The sequence below is a fragment of the Phyllobates terribilis genome, unplaced genomic scaffold, assembly GCF_046119375.1.
Source record: "Phyllobates terribilis strain yellow unplaced genomic scaffold, ASM4611937v1 Scaffold_10__3_contigs__length_209671492, whole genome shotgun sequence".
Lineage (NCBI taxonomy): Eukaryota > Metazoa > Chordata > Amphibia > Anura > Dendrobatidae > Phyllobates > Phyllobates terribilis.
The window spans coordinates 166,235,258-166,257,817 of record NW_027362770.1 but is presented as its reverse complement, the minus strand read 5'-3'; the positions used below and the strand labels follow the sequence as shown (position 1 = coordinate 166,257,817).

Sequence of the window (22,560 nt, the reverse complement as noted above, 5' to 3'; positions counted from 1 at the left end):
ACGGAGCGGCCTACGCCACCTGTATCTCTCTACCTTCGTTTATCCAGTGGGACCTGGCCTTACACCTAGTTCTAACCATACAAACAGTCGAGTGAAGACTCAGTGGGAGAACTCACCAAGGAGAGGAACACACACTAGAGGGGTCTCGACAGGTGCTCCTGATCTATCTGGAAAGTGCTGAACCCCCTTCCCGGTGGCCGCAGTACCCTGCGAGGAGCAGAGGGAAGCTTTGCGGCTAAAGTTCATCTTAAAGTGAGTAAAAACCCTGGATGACTTCACACCCCGCTTCAGCCTGTTATTTTCCTGCGCGGCACTGCACCCACCATTCCATCACCAAACAATGCCCTGAGGCCTGCTCCGCCTGTGGGGAGCCATCCCATCCTAGCTGCCCATATCACCAGCCTCAGTGGACTGTAGCAGCGCTGGTGGCCCTCACCAGACACCACAGGTGGCGTAGTCGAGCAAACCACTCATCCTAAAAAGAAGCCCATTATTTTTATGTGACAGCCCTGGGCACGGAACGGCTCTAGGCCACGACTGCATCCCCTCAACATCAGCAAGAGGCCCGGCTCCGAATAACCCCATTTCCCAGGGAGGGCGTCGCAGAAGCACTACTGAGTATGAGCGAGCCTTACGAGAACCATCGTTTGCCCGACAGCCATCTAATGTTTATGGCAGACTTTAGAAACTAGGAGGCTCTGCCACCAAATTTTGCAACCTCTCATGTAGACATGTTTCAGAATATTTTGGGTGCTTCATCAATACATGGAAGTCATAAGTTCCATTTTCATTCAGGGTAGAATTTTCACAAAGACCACCTTTTGAAAATGTTGGGTATTTCATCAATACTTAGAAGCCTGAAGTTTTATTAATTATGTAACTGTAATCTTCTGGGGAACTGTTCCATTACCCTTGATAGCTACTCGCTTACAAAATAAATTTCAGGATATGTTGAGTGACTCATCAAGAATTAAGCCATTATACATTAGGATAATGTTGGCCGAATCCGATGATATTGATGGGTTCAATCGACAGTCCAATGTGTATGAGAGCCCCAAAGAAATTTACTGTCGAGGGGAATACCGATCCAATTTCGGACTGCCAATTGTATTGTCTCTTGGAGATAAGTCGCTGCCAGATACATCTGACGACGGCTCTCTTGTAGAGAACACAGGAGTGCTCGGCCAAGGAAGCACTCCTGTGTATGGGAGAGCCTTCCGAGAACCATTGTTCGGCCAACAGCCATCTATGTATGGCGGGCTTTCGAAACCAGGAGGTGCTGCAACCAATTTTCACAACTTCTTATCTAGACATGCTTCAGAATATTTTGGGTAATTCACCAAGACATACAAGTCAGAAGTTTGATTTCTGTTCAGAGTGGAAACCCCTTCACAAAAATATTGGGTATCTCATTAAGACATGGAAGCCCGAACTTTTTTGATTGATGTAACTGTAATCTTCCCTTTCACTTGATAGCTAATCCTTTACAAAATAAACTTCAGGATATGTTGGGTGACTTAGCAATTAGGAGGTTCTACCACCAATCATAGCATTGATACTCAACCCCTCATAAAGACTTGCTCCAGAATATGTTGAGGGTCTTTTCAGGATAGAAGTCATAGGTTACAACACTGAAATTGATTAATTCTAGAAGCTCCTTCACAAAGACAAACTTTTGAATATGTTGGGTGCGTCATCAAGACGTGAAAGTTAGAAGTTCTGGTATAACGCCATCACAGGTGAAATGAAGCATGACATGTCGCCCTTTGAAATCAATTGGATGTCTGAGTGATGTATGGACATTCGAGCTCTACTAGAGGGAGATCTTGACAACCACAAGGAACTGATGCAAAAATTATAAAGATAAAGTGCATAACTTTATTATTATGAATAGAATATCAATTATTTGCTGGAACTGGAATTCTTATTTAGGAAATCGCAGCTTCTACATCAAATTAACCCTTTTTCTACTACTATAGTGCGCTACAGTCAGAAATCTCCGGGTTAAGCAGCGCAAGCAAAAAACTGCACATTTTTTCAATAAAGCCAGGAACGCTTCTAACACCAGCCTTTAATCCCTTATGGTGATATTTTATGAAGTCTACCGGAGAAGAAGCCACAGACGTGACCCAGCCAAGTGAAATTACACCATTCCTACTTACCCCGTATTAGAGCGCTGCTCTGAAGATCTCTGCTGATTTATGTGCAGGTGCCGGAGGAAGCGTGGTACTGGTGGGTGGTTTTGCTACCTACTAGTGAGTGAGGCAGCCACTGGAGAGCTAGGCGATAAATCATGCAAGACCCTCGGGGGGGAATAATGCACTTTTATACTCTTCAGATGTGCAGGTTTTTATTCCGTACATTAAGTACTTGCAAACCTGGATCTAAAAGAATTATACAAAGCCAAGCTAAAAAGGTTCCTATTTCCAATAGGCAAGGTTTTTTTTTGCTGAGTGTCACATATAAAAGTCCAATGTCTACTGTGTGGGGGAAGGGATGTGACAACGGCAGTGGAAAAAATGTTCATGCTCAGGCCAACATTGTCACTTATCTATACCTTGATGACCTTAAATAATTGATGGCCAAAGATTTTATGACCAACTGTTCCCTTTCTTCACTCTCCCATACACATGCACACTCAGTTCTCCTGAGCGTGCATGTGTTTCAGTGGGCATACTGAACTAAGCCTCTGCTAAACAATTCTGGTGGTGGTTTATCTTCTGGGAAGACAAAAAAGTTCAACGTGCCAAATTGTTTTCTCTGGGAGGCCCCAATACGCATTTATTGGTCACCAAATGTGGCCAAAATTGGAGGGTTTGGGACAACTTTCCCGTAATGTGAATATGGGTCTTTAAACATGCCTTTTCTGATTCCTTGGAGATGAAAAAGACCATGTTGCACACTTAAGACTTTATCTGACATCCATAATTTGAGCAAATTTTCTTAGTACAAGTCAATGGTATAAGAAATTTCCTGTCACTTGTTCTCTCTTATTACTTTACAGGGCAGTCAAAATTAACCAAATCCTTATCAATTATCATATGAGTTTTCTGGTCTTAAAGAAAGATTATTTTGATAGGACCATCCCTTTAATTCCCACTCATAAAGAGTTTAAGCATTAACTAAACCTTTTTTTTATTTTATTACCTTCCAAAAATTCTGTGAAATACTTCTTTACTTTATTTTGCTTCTTCCTCTCCAAAACACTATGTCACTTTGCTGTTTGAATGCCCAGTTTATGCTCCTTTCAAAGCTGCTTTCAACTGCTACTTAGAAAGATCAGTACACTATATTCAAACAGTCTGTATACAAGATTTTCCCCACCTCAGCTTTCCTTGAACAGAAGAATTCCTGTACTCTGCAAACAGTGTACAGCTGCTGCTTAGCAGCAATTGAAAGTATCTTCTAAAGGAGCATAGGCATTTCAACGTCACTACAGAATGGCTTTCGGGTAAAGATGAAGGATCAGACAAAATTCTAATTCGTCCGTTCCCATGGATTTTCATTGGAAATTAAATTATTGGAGAAGTTATTCACTGCAAATTTAAATGCCCTTTTCAGACGACAGAGCATAATAAACGTAATGTGTAAAAAATTAAATAAATTACATTCACCTCACCGCTCCCCTTTCAGCCCCTGCGCTCCTCACTGCTCACCTCTCAGCTCCTGCATTCTTCACTGCTCAACCTTCATCCCCTGCGCTCCTCAACATTCACCTCTCAGCCCTTGTGCTCCTCACAGCTCTCCTCTCAGCCCCTGCGCTCCTCACCGCTCACCTCTCAGGCCCCCCACTCCTCACCACTCACCTCTCAGCCCCTGGGCTCCTCACCACTCGCCTCTCAGCCCCTGTGCTCCTCACCACTCACCTTTCAGCCCCTGCGCTCCTCACTGCTCAGCTCCTGCGCTCCTCACCTCTCAGCCCCTGCGCTCCTCACCGCTCTCTTCTCAGCCCCTGCACTCCTCACCGCTCACTTCTCAGCCCCTGGGCTTCTCACCACTCACTTCTCAGCCCCTGCGCTCCTCACTGCTAACTCCTCAACCCCTGGGCTCCTCACCGCTCACCACTCAGTTCCTGCACTCCTCACCTCTCAGCCCATGCGCTCCTCACTGCTCACTTCTCAGCCCCTGCACTTCTCACCGCTCACCTCTCAGGCCCTGTGCTTCTCACTGCTAACTTCTGAACCCCTGGGCTCCTCACTGCTCACCTCTCAGCCCCTGGGCTTTTCACCGCTCACCTCTCAGCCCCTGCGCTCCTCACTGCTAACTTCTCAACCCCTGAGCTCCTCGCCGCTCACCTCTCAGGCCCTGCACTCCTCACTGATAGCTTCTCAACCCCTGGGCTACCCACCGCTCACCTCTCAGCCCCTCATCTCCTTGCCACTCACCTCGCAGGACCTGGGCTCCTCACCGCTCACCTCTCAGCCCCTGGGCTACCCACCGCTCACCTCTCAGCCCCTGAGCCCCTTGCTGCTCACCTCTCAGGCCCTGCACTCCTTACCACTCACCTTTCAGCCCCTGCGCTGCTCACCTCCTGCGCTCCTCACCACCCAGCCCTTGTGCTTCTCACCGCTCACTTCTCAGCCCCTGCACTTCTCACCGCTCACCTCTCAGCCCCTGCACTTCTCACCACTCACCTCTCAGCCCCTGCACTTCTCACCGCTCACCTCTCAGTCCCTGGGCTCCTCACCGCTCACCTCTCAACTCATGTACCCCTCACCATCACCCTTCCATTCCTCAGCGCATCTTCAGATTGTCACCACTGTCGTTGAAGCATGCGCCAAAGAACTCTTCCGGGCTTAATCAAATCCAGAAGTCCAGATCGAGGGATTTCAATACAAGTGGTGGCAATCAGAAGAGGCAACAAGGACGGCTGATGGTGGTAGTGAAGAGGATGAAAAAGTGAGGGGTAAGGTGAGTATAAGGATTATTTTTTAACATACTGATGGCCGCCAGACGCCATTTTTCTGGATCTGTGCAGAAGCTAATTGCACAAAACTATACATATAAGTAGCATTGAACATTAGTAACTGGGATCAGTTTATTGTCAAATGACCCTACGGGCAAGAAGGAATTGGAGGAGAAACTTTTTAATGAACCTCGGCTTTGATGACAACGGGGCGCCGTGTAATAGTCGGGAACTCGCACTCTAAGTAGAATCATGAAATGTTGTATTTTTTTTTATTTAATAAGGAAAATCATCTCTTTGGACGGCAACTTGAAATATGTTTTACATGAAATGCAATAAATTATTCAGCATTACATGGGATTTGCTTTTTCCATTTAGCGGTGATGTCTATTTTCTGTGTTTCTTAATGGACTAGGAAAAGTAGCTTGTTGCACAATCGCCCTACAAGTGCCTCCTCCGGCTGTCAGCGGTAACATATCGAATGGTTTAGATAAAGTACCTCCCGCTACTAGATTGACTTCAAGGAAAACGATGGCCGTTCCCTGGTGCAAGGGGGGCAGAAGAAAACATATGTTCTACCTAATGCTTTTAAAGGGCAAATCCACTCAAAGCTGATCCACTGATCTGCCATAGAGCCATGTAGGAAGATCCCATTGGGGAAGAAAGCTGTGAAACTTCACAGATCCCCCAACACTTCAGTTCTAACGCTGCCCACGTCCTGCTTCAGCAATGATGTCCCGATGCAGGAATATATAAGCGGCTGCAGCCAATCACTGTCCAAAGTTATGTGCTGTCTTAGCCAGTGATTGGCTGCAGCTAATCACATGACAATATCCTTGCAGCAGGCAGAAAGAGGACCAAGCAGAGAAATCATTTCCCCTGTGTGGAGTGGGACTGGGATGTGGAGATTATCAAGGGACCCAAGAAGTGTGAGAGTGGGAGCGGATGACAGGGGTCCGTAAGGTGAGGGCCACTTCTTTTTTTAATGCCATTTTACCCATTTTTTTTAAATCCTGAAAACAACCCCTTTAAGGTAATGTATAATCAAAAACTAAACTATTATTTAGGATTTTTTGGTGATTTTTAATGTCTTTATGTATTTTCAAATAAATCCTGAAAACTTGCACTTTACTCTCCTCAATATTCATTATTTATTTGTAGTTTTGTACAGATCAACTCTCAGCAGTCTCATCACAGGTATTATTACAATGACTGGTAGCAGTGGTACCACTATCAGCTGCAGTAGATAACATAGAGAGCTGCCTTTCAGAGTAGGTGATGTCAAAGCTCACCTCCTCCCCTTCCTGTACAATGACTGATACCTCTAAATACAGTAGAAAACACAGGATCCAACCTTCACAATAGGTGGTGTCACAGCTCACCTCCTCCTCCTGTACAATGACTGATAATACCTCTAAATACAGTAGATAACACAGGATCCACCATTCACAATAGGTGATGTCACAGCTCACCTCCTCCCCTTCCTGTACAATGACTGATAACACCTCTATATACAGTAGATAACACAGGATCCACCATTCACAATAGGTGATGTCACAGGTCACCTCCTCCTCCTGTACAATGACTGATAACACCTCTGTATACAGTAGATAACACAGGATTCACCATTCACAATAGGTGATGTCACAGCTCACCTCCTCCTCCTCCTGTACAATGACTGATAACACCTTTATATTCAGTAGATAACACAGGATTCACCATTCACAATAGGTGATGTTACAGCTCACCTCTTCCTCCTCCTGTACAATGACTGATAACACCTCTATATACAGTAGATAATACAGGATCCACCATTCACAATAGGTGATGTCACAGCTCACCTCTTCCTCCTCCTGTACAATGACTGATAACACCTCTATGTACAGTAGGTAACACAGGATCCACCATTCACAATAGGTGAAGTCACAGCTCACCTCCTCCTCCTGTATAATGACTGATAACACCTCTATATACAGTAGATAACACAGGATCCACCATTCACAACAGGTGATATCACAGCTCACCTCCTCTCCCTCCCTGCACAATGACCTCTGCACAGGTCACTGAGCATGCCCACAACATTCTACCACAGAAGTCAATGTGCATCTCCAGGCTTCTGCGCTCCATATGGCTGCCATAAAGAAACTCACTGAATGCTAGAATATTTCTGAATCCGTGCCAGATTGAAGGAATCCTTTACATTAATGAACTGTTACAATGTAGATATTTCGATGATTTTTTCCTTCTATGTGTTGCTCGTTACTGAGAGAAAAAAAAACCCTCCATCCCGCAGCCCGGCATCTGGAAATGTGCACAGTAGAATTTCATCAGCATTATATTTTTGACGGTCTGATGCAAGTAATGAAACACTTGCATGGGAAAAGTTTAATGAAAACTTGCATCCCAGCTGATATTTCCAATCTGTTTCACTGTACTCCGCATGATAACACAGAGGAAGCAACGTTTTTATATTTAACTCTCTGTAATGGGGTTCACCAAGCCGCGGCTCTCCAGCTGTGATACCATATCAGACGTACCTGAGAGAGGAATGTTTAACAACTTGGTGAGAAAAAAGACAATAATGGCAATCAAATGTTTTATCTCCTTCTCCTTACACCCCCTCTAGTGGACGTTTGCGGCAATGGGTGGGACTTTGGTATTTTGGCTGGAAGGCAGTTTGCTAAACCTTCCCCCATATCATAGTAGTTATACTCTTCTATATAGGGGACATTATTATACTAGTTATATTCTTGTATATATGGAGCAGTATTATAGTAGTTATATTCTTGTACATAGGGTCAGTATTATAGTAGTTATATTCTTGTACATAGGACAGTATTATAGTAGTTATATTCTTGTACATAGGGGGCAGTATTATAGTAGTTATATTCTTGTACATAGGAGCAGTATTATAGTAGTTATATTCTTGTACATAAGGAGCAGTATTATAGTAGTTATATTCTTGTACATAAGGGGTAGTATTATAGTAGTTATATTCTTGTACATAGGAGCAGTATTATAGTAGTTATATTCTTGTACATAGGAGCAGTATTATAGTAGTTATATTCTTGTACATAAGGGGTAGTATTATAGTAGTTATATTCTTGTACATAGGGAGCAGTATTATAGTAGTTATATTCTTGTACATAGGGGGCAGTATTATAGTAGTTATATTCTTGTACATAGGGGACAGTATTATAGTAGTTATATTCTTGTACATAGGAGCAGTATTATAGTAGTTATATTCTTGTACATAAGGAGCAGTATTATAGTAGTTATATTCTTGTACATAGGAGGCAGTATTATAGTAGTTATATTCTTGTACATAGGAGGCAGTATTATAGTAGTTATATTCTTGTACATAGGACAGTATTATAGTAGTTATATTCTTGTACATAGGGGGCAGTATTATAGTAGTTATATTCTTGTACATAGGAGCAGTATTATAGTAGATATATTCTTGTACATAGGGGGCAGTATTATAGTAGTTATATTCTTGTACATAGGGAGCAGTACTATTGTAGTTATATTCTTGTACATAGGAGCAGTATTATAGTAGTTATATTCTTATACATAGGGGGCAGTATTATAGCAGTTATATTCTTGTACATAGGGAGCAGTATTATAGTAGTTATATTCTTGTACATAGGGGGCAGTATTATAGTAGTTATATTCTTGTACATAGGAGCAGTATTATAGTAGTTATATTCTTGTACATAGGGGGCAGTATTATAGTAGTTATATTCTTGTACATAGGAGCAGTATTATAGTAGTTATATTCTTATACATAGGGGGCAGTATTATAGCAGTTATATTCTTGTACATAGGGAGCAGTATTATAGTAGTTATATTCTTGTACATAGGGGACAGTATTATAGTAGTTATATTCTTGTACATAGGAGCAGTATTATAGTAGTTATATTCTTGTACATAAGGAGCAGTATTATAGTAGTTATATTCTTGTACATAAGGGGTAGTATTATAGTAGTTATATTCTTGTACATAGGAGCAGTATTATAGTAGTTATATTCTTGTACATAGGAGCAGTATTATAGTAGTTATATTCTTGTACATAAGGGGTAGTATTATAGTAGTTATATTCTTGTACATAGGGAGCAGTATTATAGTAGTTATATTCTTGTACATAGGGGGCAGTATTATAGTAGTTATATTCTTGTACATAGGGGACAGTATTATAGTAGTTATATTCTTGTACATAGGAGCAGTATTATAGTAGTTATATTCTTGTACATAAGGAGCAGTATTATAGTAGTTATATTCTTGTACATAGGAGGCAGTATTATAGTAGTTATATTCTTGTACATAGGAGGCAGTATTATAGTAGTTATATTCTTGTACATAGGACAGTATTATAGTAGTTATATTCTTGTACATAGGGGGCAGTATTATAGTAGTTATATTCTTGTACATAGGAGCAGTATTATAGTAGATATATTCTTGTACATAGGGGGCAGTATTATAGTAGTTATATTCTTGTACATAGGGAGCAGTACTATTGTAGTTATATTCTTGTACATAGGAGCAGTATTATAGTAGTTATATTCTTATACATAGGGGGCAGTATTATAGCAGTTATATTCTTGTACATAGGGAGCAGTATTATAGTAGTTATATTCTTGTACATAGGGGGCAGTATTATAGTAGTTATATTCTTGTACATAGGAGCAGTATTATAGTAGTTATATTCTTGTACATAGGGGGCAGTATTATAGTAGTTATATTCTTGTACATAGGAGCAGTATTATAGTAGTTATATTCTTATACATAGGGGGCAGTATTATAGCAGTTATATTCTTGTACATAGGGAGCAGTATTATAGTAGTTATATTCTTGTACATAGGGGGCAGTATTATAGTAGTTATATTCTTGTACATAGGAGCAGTATTATAGTAGTTATATTCTTGTACATAGGGGCAGTATTATAGTAGTTATATTCTTGTACATAGGGGCAGTATTATAGTAGTTATATTCTTGTACATAGGGGGCAGTATTATAGTAGTTATATTCTTGTACATAGGGGCAGTATTATAGTAGTTATATTCTTGTACATAGGAGCAGTATTATAGTAGTTATATTCTTGTACATAGGAGCAGTATTATAGTAGTTATATTCTTATACATAGGGGGCAGTATTATAGTAGTTATATTCTTCTACATAGGGGCAGTATTATAGTAGTTATATTCTTGCACATAGGGGCAGTATTATAGTAGTTATATTCTTGCACATAGGGACAGTATTATAGTAGTTATATTCTTGTACATAAGGAGCAGTATTATAGTAGTTATATTCTTGTACATAAGGGGTAGTATTATAGTAGTTATATTCTTGTACATAGGAGCAGTATTATAGTAGTTATATTCTTGTACATAGGAGCAGTATTATAGTAGTTATATTCTTGTACATAAGGGGTAGTATTATAGTAGTTATATTCTTGTACATAGGGAGCAGTATTATAGTAGTTATATTCTTGTACATAGGGGGCAGTATTATAGTAGTTATATTCTTGTACATAGGGGACAGTATTATAGTAGTTATATTCTTGTACATAGGAGCAGTATTATAGTAGTTATATTCTTGTACATAAGGAGCAGTATTATAGTAGTTATATTCTTGTACATAGGAGGCAGTATTATAGTAGTTATATTCTTGTACATAGGAGGCAGTATTATAGTAGTTATATTCTTGTACATAGGACAGTATTATAGTAGTTATATTCTTGTACATAGGGGGCAGTATTATAGTAGTTATATTCTTGTACATAGGAGCAGTATTATAGTAGATATATTCTTGTACATAGGGGGCAGTATTATAGTAGTTATATTCTTGTACATAGGGAGCAGTACTATTGTAGTTATATTCTTGTACATAGGAGCAGTATTATAGTAGTTATATTCTTATACATAGGGGGCAGTATTATAGCAGTTATATTCTTGTACATAGGGAGCAGTATTATAGTAGTTATATTCTTGTACATAGGGGGCAGTATTATAGTAGTTATATTCTTGTACATAGGAGCAGTATTATAGTAGTTATATTCTTGTACATAGGGGGCAGTATTATAGTAGTTATATTCTTGTACATAGGAGCAGTATTATAGTAGTTATATTCTTATACATAGGGGGCAGTATTATAGCAGTTATATTCTTGTACATAGGGAGCAGTATTATAGTAGTTATATTCTTGTACATAGGGGGCAGTATTATAGTAGTTATATTCTTGTACATAGGAGCAGTATTATAGTAGTTATATTCTTGTACATAGGGGCAGTATTATAGTAGTTATATTCTTGTACATAGGGGCAGTATTATAGTAGTTATATTCTTGTACATAGGGGGCAGTATTATAGTAGTTATATTCTTGTACATAGGGGCAGTATTATAGTAGTTATATTCTTGTACATAGGAGCAGTATTATAGTAGTTATATTCTTGTACATAGGAGCAGTATTATAGTAGTTATATTCTTATACATAGGGGGCAGTATTATAGTAGTTATATTCTTCTACATAGGGGCAGTATTATAGTAGTTATATTCTTGCACATAGGGGCAGTATTATAGTAGTTATATTCTTGCACATAGGGACAGTATTATAGTAGTTATATTCTTGTACATAGGGGGCAGTATTATCTATATATATAATCGTCTTATCCCGTCTTTCTGTCTGTCTGTCTGTCCTTCTGTCCAGGAAATCCCGCGTCGCTCATTGGTCCGGCAGCGGCCAATCAGCGATGCGGGATTTCAGAAAAAAGATGGCGGCCGTTAGCGGCTCATCTGCGGGACGGAGATGCAGCTGGGAGTTGACCGGCGCGAGGCAATCATCTCGCGGCCGGTAGCAGCAGAAGGACCTCGACTGCCGGCGCTGCTGACCTCCATGCGGCTAGGGTGTCAAGGGAGGATCGGGGAGCGGCGCTGCAGGTCGGGATACTTCTGCTGCGAGCAGTCGCTCATCTTCCGGCTTCTCGCAGCGGAAGTAGCCGCACAGGCAGCGACGCTCCCCGGTCCTCACCAATACGATTCCGCTCCCGGTCCTCACCAATACGTTTTGATGATTGGTCGCGGTCTCCGGCCGCGACCAATCACTGATCTTGGCGCAAAAGTTAAACACCGCTGTGCTGATTGGTCACGGACGCTGCCCGCGACCAATCACCAATTTGGCCGCCACATTTAAATAGCTGCCGCGACCAATCACCGATCTTGCCGCAGCATTTAAACACTGCTGTGCTGATTGGTCGCGGACGCTGCCCGCGACCAATCAGCCATTTTGGCGACACATTTAAACACTGCTGTGCTGATTGGTCGCGAACACCAGCCACAACTAATCAGCGAGATTGGCGCCAAATTTAAACAGCGCTCTGCTGATTGGTCGCGGACTCCAGCCGCGACCAATCAGCGAGATTGGCGCCAAATTTAAACAACGCTCTGCTGATTGGTTGCGGCCGCCAGCGAACAATCAGCGAGATTGGCGCCAAATGTAAACAACGCTCTGCTGATTGGTCGCGGACTCCAGCCGCGACCAATCAGCGAGATTGGTGCCAAATTTAAACAACGCTCTGCTGATTGGTCGCGGACGTCAGCCGACCGTGACCAATCAGCGAGATTGGCGCCAAATTTAAACAACGCTCTGCTGATTGGTCGCGGACGCCAGCCGCGACTAATCAGCGAGATTGGCGCCAAATTTAAACAACGCTCTGCTGATTGGTTGCGGCCGCCAGCGAACAATCAGCGAGATTGGCGCCAAATGTAAACAACGCTCTGCTGATTGGTCGCGGACTCCAGCCGCGACCAATCAGCGAGATTGGTGCCAAATTTAAACAACGCTCTGCTGATTGGTCGCGGACGTCAGCCGACCGTGACCAATCAGCGAGATTGGCGCCAAATTTAAACAGCGCTCTGCTGATTGGTCGCGTCCGCCTGCCGACCGTGACCAATCAGCGAGATTGGCGCCAAATTTAAACAACGCTCTGCTGATTGGTCGCGGCCGCCAGCCGACCGCGACCAATCAGCGAGATTGGCGCAAAATTTAAACAGCGCTCTGTTGATTGGTCGCGTCCGCCTGCCGACCGTGACCAATCAGCGAGATTGGCACCAAATTTAAACAACGCTCTGCTGATTGGTCGCGTCCGCCAGCCGACCGCGACCAATCAGCGAGATTGGCACCAAATTTAAACAGCGCTCTGTTGATTGGTCGCGTCCGCCAGCCGACCGCGACCAATCAGCGAGATTGGCGCCAAATTTAAACAACGCTCTGCTAATTGGTTGCGGCCGCCAGCCGACCGCGACCAATCAGCGAGATTGGCGCCAAATGTAAACAACGCTCTGATCTCACGATGGCAAGTGTGAACAGAGGACCGAGGAGGGCCGCCGCCAGTCGGGATGCTTCTGCTGCGAGCAGCCGCTCATCTCCCAGCTGCTCGCAGCGGAAGTACCCGCACAGGCAGCGCCGCTCCCCGCTCCTCACTAATACGACGCTGATTGATTGCGGTCACCGGCCGCGACCAATCAGCGATATGGGCGGCAAATTTAAACCCCGCTCTGCTGATTAGTCGCGACCGCCGGCTGTGACCAATCTGCGATATAGGTGCCAAATTTTAACATCGCTTTGCTGATTGGTCACGGTTGCCGGCCTCGACCAATCAGCGATTTTGGCGCCAAATTTAAACACCGCTCTGCTGATGGCGCCCGGTCGGCCGCATACATATTCTAGATTACCCGATTCGTTAGAATCGGGCCACCATCTAGTAGTAGTTATATTCTTGTACATAGGAGCAGTATTATAGTAGTTATATTCTTGTACATAGGAGCAATATTATAGTAGTTATATTCTTGTACATAGTAGCAGTATAATAGCAGCCATATTCTTGCACATAGGGGCAGTATTATAGTAGTTATATTCTTGTACATAGGAGCAGTATAATAGTAGTTATATTCTTGCACATAGGGGCAGTATTATAGGAGTTATATTCTTGTACATAGCGGGCAGTATTATAGCAGTTAAATTCTTGTACATAGGGGGCAGTATTATATTAGTTATGTTCTTGTACATAGGAGCAGTATTATAGCAGTTATATTCTTGTACATAGGAGCAATATTATAGTAGTTATATTTTTGTACATAGTAGCAGTATAATAGTAGCTATATTCTTGCACATAGGGGCAGTATTATAGTAGTTATATTCTTGTACATAGGAGCAGTATAATAGTAGTTATATTCTTGCACATAGGGGCAGTATTATAGGAGTTATATTCTTGTACATAGTGGGCAGTATTATAGCAGTTAAATTCTTGTACATAGGGGGCAGTATTATATTAGTTATGTTCTTGTACATAGGGGCAGTATTATAGTAGTTATATTCTTGTACAGAGGGGGCAGTATTATAGTAGTTATATTCTTGTACATAGGGGGCGGTATTATAGTAGTTATATTCTTGTACATAGGGAGCAGTATTATAGTAGTTACTTTCTTGTACATAGGGGCAGTATTATAGTAGTTATATTCTTGTACAGAGGGGGCAGTATTATAATAGTTATATTCTTGTACATAGGGGGCAGTATTATAGTAGTTATATTCTTGTACATAGGGAGCAGTATTATAGTAGTTACTTTCTTGTACATAGGGGCAGTATTATAGCAGTTATATTCTTGTATATAGAGCAGTATTATAGCAGTTATATTCTTTTACATAGGGAGCAGTATTATAGTAGTTATATTCTTGTACATAGGAGCAGTATTATAGTAGTTATATTCTTATGCATAGGAGCAGTATTATAGTAGTTATATTCTTGTACATAGGAGCAGAATTATGGTAGTTATATTCTTGTACATAGGAGCAGTATTATAGCAGTTATATTCTTGTACATAGGGTCAGTATTATAGTAGTATATTCTTGTACATAGGGGGCAGTATTATAGTAGTTATATTCTTGTAAATAGGAGCAGTATTATTGTAGCTATATTCTTGTACATAGGAGCAGTATTATAGTAGTTATATTCCTGTACATAGGGGGCAGTATTATAGTAGTTATGTTCTTGTACATAGGGGCAGTATTATGGTAGTTATATTCTTGTAGATGGGGGGCAGTATTATAGTAGTTATATTCTTGTATATAGGGGCAGTATTATAGTAGTTATATTCTTGTACATAGGAGCAGTATTATAGTAGCTATATTCTTGTACATAGGAGCAGTATTATAGTAGTTATATTCCTCTACATAGGGGTAGTATTATAGTAGTTATGTTGTTGTACATAGGGGCAGTATTATGATAGTTATATTCTTGTAGATAGGGGGCAGTATTATAGTAGTTATATTCTTGTATATAGGGGCAGTATTATAGTAGTTATATTCTTGTACATATGGGGCATTATTACAGTAATTATATTCTTGTACATAGGGGCAGTATAATAATAGTTATATTCTTGCACATGTGGCATTATTATTGTAGTTATATTCTTGAACATAGGGGCAGTAGTATAGTAGTTATATTCTTGTACATAGGGGCAGTATTATAGTAGTTATATTCTTGTACATCGGGAGCAGTACTATAGTACTTATATTCTTGTTGTACCAGGGGGCTGTATTATAGTAGTTATATTCTTGTACATAGGAGCAGTATTATAGTAGTTATATTCTAGTACATAGGAGCAGTATTATAGTAGTCATATTCTTGTACATAGGGGCAGTATTATACTAGTTACTTTCTTGTACATAGGGGCGCGGTATTCTAGCCAATATATTCTTGTACATAGGAGCAATATTATAGTATGTATATTCTTGTAGATAGGGGGGCAGTATTATGGCAGTTATATTCTTGTACATAGGAGCAGTATTGTAGTAGTTATATTCTTGTACATAGGAGCAGTATTATAGTAGTTATATTCTTGTACATAGGAGCAGTATTATAGTAGTTATATTCTTGTACATAGGAGCAGTATTATAGTAGTTATATCCTTGCACATAGTAGCAGTATAATAGTAGTTATATTCTTGCACATAGGGGCAGTATTATAGTAGTTATATTCTTGTACATAGGAGCAGTATAATAGTAGTTATATTCTTGCACATAGGGGCAGTATTATAGTAGTTATATTCTTGTACATAGGGGGCAGTATTATAGGAGTTAAATTCTTGTACATAGGGGGAAGTATTATATTAGTTATATTCTTGTACACAGGGGGCAGTATTATAGTAGTTATATTCTTGTACATAGAGGGCAGTATTAGAGTAGTTATATTCTTGTACATAGGGAGCAGTATAATAGTAGTTACTTTCTTGTACATAGGAGTAGTATTATAGTAGTTATATTCTTGTACATAGGGGGCAGTATTATAGGAGTTAAATTCTTGTACATAGGGGGAAGTATTATATTAGTTATATTCTTGTACACAGGGGGCAGTATTATAGTAGTTATATTCTTGTACATAGGGGGCAGTATTATAGCATTTATATTCTTGTACATAGGGGGCAGTATTATAGTAGTTACATTCTTGTACATAGGGATGCAGTCTTCTAGCCGATATATTCTTGTACATAGGAGTAGTATTATAGTAGTTATATTCTTGTACATGGGGGGCAGTAGTATAGTAGTTATATTCTTGTACATAGAGGCAGGATTATAGTAGTTATATTCTTGTACATAGGGGCAGTATTATAGTAGTTATATTCTTGTACATAGAGAGCAGTATTATAGTAGTTATATTCTTGTACATAAGGGCAGTATTACAGTAGTTATATTATTGTACATAGGGGGGCAGTATTATAGCAGTAATATTCTTGTATATAGGCACAGTATTGTAGCAGTTATATTCTTGTACATAGGAGCAGTATTATAGTAGTTATATTCTTGTACATAGTGGTGCGGAATTATAGCAGTTATATTCCTTTACATGGTAGTAGTATTAGAGTAGTTATATTCTTATACATAGGACCAATATTATAGTATGTATATTCTTGTACATAGGGGGGCAGTATTATAGCAGTTATATTCTTGTAAATAGGAGCAGTATTATTGTAGTTATATTCTTGTACATAGGGGGACGGTATTATAGCAATTATATTCTTGTACATAGGAGCAGTGTTATAGTAGTTATGTTCTTGTACATAGGAGCAGTATTATAGTAGTTATATTCTATGACATAGAGGCAGTATTATAGTACTTATATTCTTGCACATAGGAGCAGTATTATAGTAGTTATATTCTTATACATAGGGGGACAGTAATATAGCAATTATATTCTTGTACATAGGAGCAGTATTATAGTAGTTATGTTCTTGTACATAGGAGCAGTATTATAGTAGTTATATTCTTGTACATAGGAGCAGTATTATAGTAGTTATATTCTTGTACATAGGAGCAGTATTATAGTATTCATATTCTTGTACATAGGGGCAGTATTATGGTAGTTATGTTCTAGTACATAGGAGCAGTATTAATTGTCATATTCTTGTACCTAGCGGCAGTATTATAGTATTTATATTCTTGTACATAGGGGGCAGTATTATAGTAGTTATATTCTTGTACATAGGGGGCAGTATTATAGCAGTAATATTCTTGTACATAGGAGCAGTATTATAGCAGTTATATTCTTGTACATAGGGGGCAGCATTATAGTAGTTATATTCTTGTACATAGGGGCAGTATTATAGTAGTTACATTCTTGGACATAGAGGTGCGGTATTCTAGCCGTTATATTCTTGTACATAGGAATAGTATTATAGTAGTTATATTCTTGTACATAGGGGGGCAGTAAAATAGTAGTTATATTCTTGTACATAGAGACAGTATTATAGTAGTTATATTCTTGTACATAGGGGGCAGTATTATAGTAGTTATGTTCTTGTACTTAGAGAGCAGTATTATAGTAGTTATATTTTTGTACATAGGGGCAGTGTTATAGTAGTTATATTCTTGTACATAGGGGGGCAGTATTATAGCAGTAATATTCTTGTACATAGGAGCAGTATTATAGCAGTTATATTCTTGTACATAGGAGCAGTATTATAGTAGTTATATTCTTGTACATAGGGAGCAGTGTTATAGTAGTTATATATTCTTGTACATAGGAGTAGTATTATAGTAGTTATATTCTTATACATAGGGGCAGTATTATAGTAGTTATATTCTTGTACATAGGAGCAGTATTATAGTGGTTATATTCTTGTACATAGGAGCATTATTATAGTAGTCATATTCTTGTACATAGGGGGCAGTATTATAGTAGTTATATTCTTGTACATAGGTGCAGTATTTAGTAATCATATTCTTGTACATAACGGCAATATTATAGTAGTTATATACTTGTTCATAGGGGGCAGTATTATAGTAGTTATATTCTTGTACATAGGGAGGCAGTATTATAGCAGTAATATTCTTGTACATAGGAGCAGTATTATAGCAGTTATATTCTTGTACATAGGGGGCAGTATTATAGTAGTTATATTCTTGTACATAAGGGCGCGATATTATAGCAGTTATATTCTAGTACATAGGAGTAGTATTATAGTAGTTATAATCTTGTACATAGGAGCAGTATTATCTAGTTATATTCTTGTACATAGCAGCAGTATTATAGCAGTTATATTCTTGTACATAGGAGCAATATTATAGTAGTCATATTCTTGTACATAGGGGCAGTATTATAGTAGTTATATTTTTGTACATAGGAGCAATATTATAAAAGTCGTATTCTTGTACATAGGGGGCAGTATTATAGTAGTCATATTCTTGTACATAGGAGCAGTATTATAGTAGTTTTATTCTTGTACATAGGAACAGTATTATAGTACTTATGTTTTTGTACATAGGAGCAGTATTATAGTAGTCATATTCTTGTACCTAGCGGCAGTATTATAGTATTTATATTCTTGTACATAGGGGGCAGTATTATAGTAGTTATATTCTTGTACATAGGGGGCAGTATTATAGCAGTAATATTCTTGTACATAGGAGCAGTATTATAGAAGTTATATTCTTGTATCTAGGGGGCAGTATTATAGTAGTTATATTCTTGTACATAGGGGGCAGTATTATAGTAGTTACATTCTTGTACATAGAGGCGCGGTATTTTAGCCGTTATATTCTTGTACATAGAAGTAGTATTATAGTAGTTATATTCTTGCACATAGGGGGGCAGTAGTATAGTAGTTATATTCTTGTACATAGAGGTAGTATTATAGTAGTTATATTCTTGTACATAGGGGGCAGTATTATAGTAGTTACATTCTTGTACATAGGGGGGCAGTATTATAGCAGTAATATTCTTGTACATAGGAGCAGTATTATAGCAGTTATATTCTTGTACATAGGAGCAGTATTATAGTATGTATATTCTTGTACATAGGGGCAGTATTATAGCAGTTATATTCTTGTACATAGGAGCAGTGTTATAGTAGTTATATTCTTGTACATAGGGGGCAGTATTATAGTAGTTATATTCTTGTACATAGGAGTAGTATGTTATTAGTTATATTCTTGTACATAGGAGCAGTATTATAGTAGTTATATTCTTGTACATAGGAGCAGTATTATAGTAGTTATATTCTTGTACATAGGAGCAGTATTATGGTAGTTATATTCTTGTACATAGGAGCAGTATTATAGTAGTCATATTCTTGTACACAGAGGCAGTATTATAGTAGTTATATTCTTGTACATAGAGGCAGTATTATAGTAGTTATATTCTTGTACATAGGGGGGCAGTATTATAGCAGTAATATTCTTGTACATAGGAGCAGTATTATAGCAGTTATATTCTTGTACATAGGAGCAGTATTATAGTATGTATATTCTTGTACATAGGGGGGCAGTATTATAGCAGTTATATTTTTGCACATAGGAGCAGTGTTATAGTTGTTATATTCTTGTACATGGGGGGGGCGGTATTATAGCAATTATATTCTTGTACATAGGAGTAGTATTATAGTAGTTATATTCTTGTACATAGGGGGCAGTATTATAGTAGTTATATTCTTGTACATAGGAGTTCTATTTTAGTAGTTATATTCTTGTACATAGGAGCAGTATTATAGTAGTTATATTCTTGTACATAGGAGCAGTATTATAGTAGTCATATTCTTGTACATAGGGGCAGTGTTATAGTAGTTATATTCTTGCACATAGGAGCAGTATTTAGTAATCATATTCTTGTACATATCGGCAGTATTATAGTAGTTATATTCTTGTACATAGGGGGCAGTATTATAGTAGTTATATTCTTGTACATAGGGGGGCAGTGTTATAACAGTTATATTCTTGTACATAGGGGGCAGTATTATAGTAATTATATTCTTGTACATAAGGGCGCGATATTATAGCAGTTATATTCTTGTACATAGGAGTAGTATTATAGTAGTTATATTCTTGTACATAGGAGCAGTATTATAGTAGTTATATTCTTGTACATAGGAGCAGTATTATAGTAGTTATATTCTTGTACATAGGAGCAGTATTATAGTAGTCATATTCTTGTACATAGGGGCAGTATTATAGTAGTTATATTCTTGTACATAGGAGTAGGAGCAGTATTATAATAGTCGCGTTATTGTACAAAAGGGGCAGTATTATAGCAGTCATATTCTTGTACATAGGGCCAGTATTATAGTAGTTATATTCTTGTACATAGGAGCAGTATTATAGTAGTTATATTCTTGTACATAGGAGCAGTATTATAGTAGTTATATTCTTGTACATAGGAGCAGTATTATAGTAGTCATATTCTTGTACACAGAGGCAGTATTATAGTAGTTATATTCTTGTACATAGAGGCAGTATTATAGTAGTTATATTCTTGTACATAGGGGGGCAGTATTATAGCAGTAATATTCTTGTACATAGGAGCAGTATTATAGCAGTTATATTCTTGTACATAGGAGCAGTATTATAGTATGTATATTCTTGTACATAGGGGGGCAGTATTATAGCAGTTATATTCTTGTACATAGGAGCAGTGTTATAGTAGTTATATTCTTGTACATGGGGGGGCGGTATTATAGCAATTATATTCTTGTACATAGGAGTAGTACTATAGTAGTTATATTCTTGTACATAGGGGGCAGTATTATAGTAGTTATATTCTTGTACATAGGAGTAGTATTTTAGTAGTTATATTCTTGTACATAGGAGCAGTATTATAGTAGTTATATTCTTGTACATAGGAGCAGTATTATAGTAGTCATATACTTGTACATAGGGGCAGTGTTATAGTAGTTATATTCTTGCACATAGGAGCAGTATTTAGTAATCATATTCTTGTACATATCGGCAGTATTATAGTAGTTATATTCTTGTACATAGGGGGCAGTATTATAGTAGTTATATTCCTGTACATAGGGGGGCAGTGTTATAACAGTTATATTCTTGTACATAGGTGGCAGTATTATAGTAATTATATTCTTGTACATAAGGGCACGATATTATAGCAGTTATATTCTTCTACATAGGAGTAGTATTATAGTAGTTATATTCTTGTACATAGGAGCAGTATTATAGTAGTTATATTCTTGTACATAGGAGCAGTATTATAGTAGTTATATTCTTGTACATAGGAGCAGTATTATAGTAGTCATATTCTTGTACATAGGGGCAGTATTATAGTAGTTATATTCTTGTACATAGGAGTAGGAGCAGTATTATAATAGTCGCATTATTGTACAAAAGGGGCAGTATTATAGTAGTCATATTCTTGTACATAGGGCCAGTATTATAGTAGTTATATTCTTGTACATAGGAGCAGTATTATAGTAGTTATATTCTTGTACATAGGGGGTAGGATTACATTAGTTATATTCTTGTACATAGGGGGGCAGTATTGTAGTAGTTATATTCTTGTACATAGTGAGCAGTATTATAGCAGTAATATTCTTGTACGTAGGAGCAGTATTATAGCAGTTATATTCTTGTACATAGGGGGCAGTATTATAGTAGTTATATTTTTGTACTTACGAGTATTATTATAGTAGTTATATTCTTGTTTATAGGAGCAGTATTATAGTAAATATATTCTTGTACATAGGAGTAGTATTATAGTAGTTATATTCTTGTACATAGAAGCAGTATTATGGTAGTCATATTCTTGTACATAGGGGCAGTATTATAGTAGTTATATTCTTGTACATAGGAGTAGCATTATAGTAGTTATATTCTTGTACATAGGAGCAGTATTATAGTAGTTATATTCTTCTACATAGGAGCAGTATTATAGTAGTCATATTCTTGTACATAGGGGCAGTATTATAGTAGTTATATTCTTGTACATAGGAGCAGTATTATAGTAGTTATATTCTTGTACATAGGAGCAGTATTATAGTAGTCATATTCTTGTACATAGAGGCAGTATTATAGTAGTTATATTCTTGTACATAGAGGCAGTATTATAGTAGTTATATTCTTGTACATAGGGGGGCAGTATTATAGCAGTAATATTCTTGTACATAGGAGCAGTATTATAGCAGTTATATTCTTGTACATAGGAGCAGTATTATAGTATGTATATTTTTGTACATAGGGGGGCAGTATTATAGCAGTTATATTCTTGTACATAGGAGCAGTGTGTTATAGTAGTTATATTCTTGTACATGGGGGGGCGGTATTATAGCAATTATATTCTTCTACATAGGAGTAGTATTATAGCAGTTATATTCTTGT

General features: G+C 38.4%; 1 long non-coding RNA gene across 1 annotated transcript in view; it reads left to right on the top strand.

Moving 5' to 3' along the window:
• Nucleotides 1–7,251: 7,251 nt before the first annotated feature.
• LOC141164203 (uncharacterized) overlaps nucleotides 7,252–22,560 on the top strand; it is a 50,619-nt gene continuing 35,310 nt past the window's right edge. Inside the window, exon 1 of the long non-coding RNA XR_012250878.1 lies at nucleotides 7,252–7,469. This is a non-coding gene — a long non-coding RNA (uncharacterized lncRNA). The remainder of the gene's footprint in view (nucleotides 7,470–22,560) is intronic.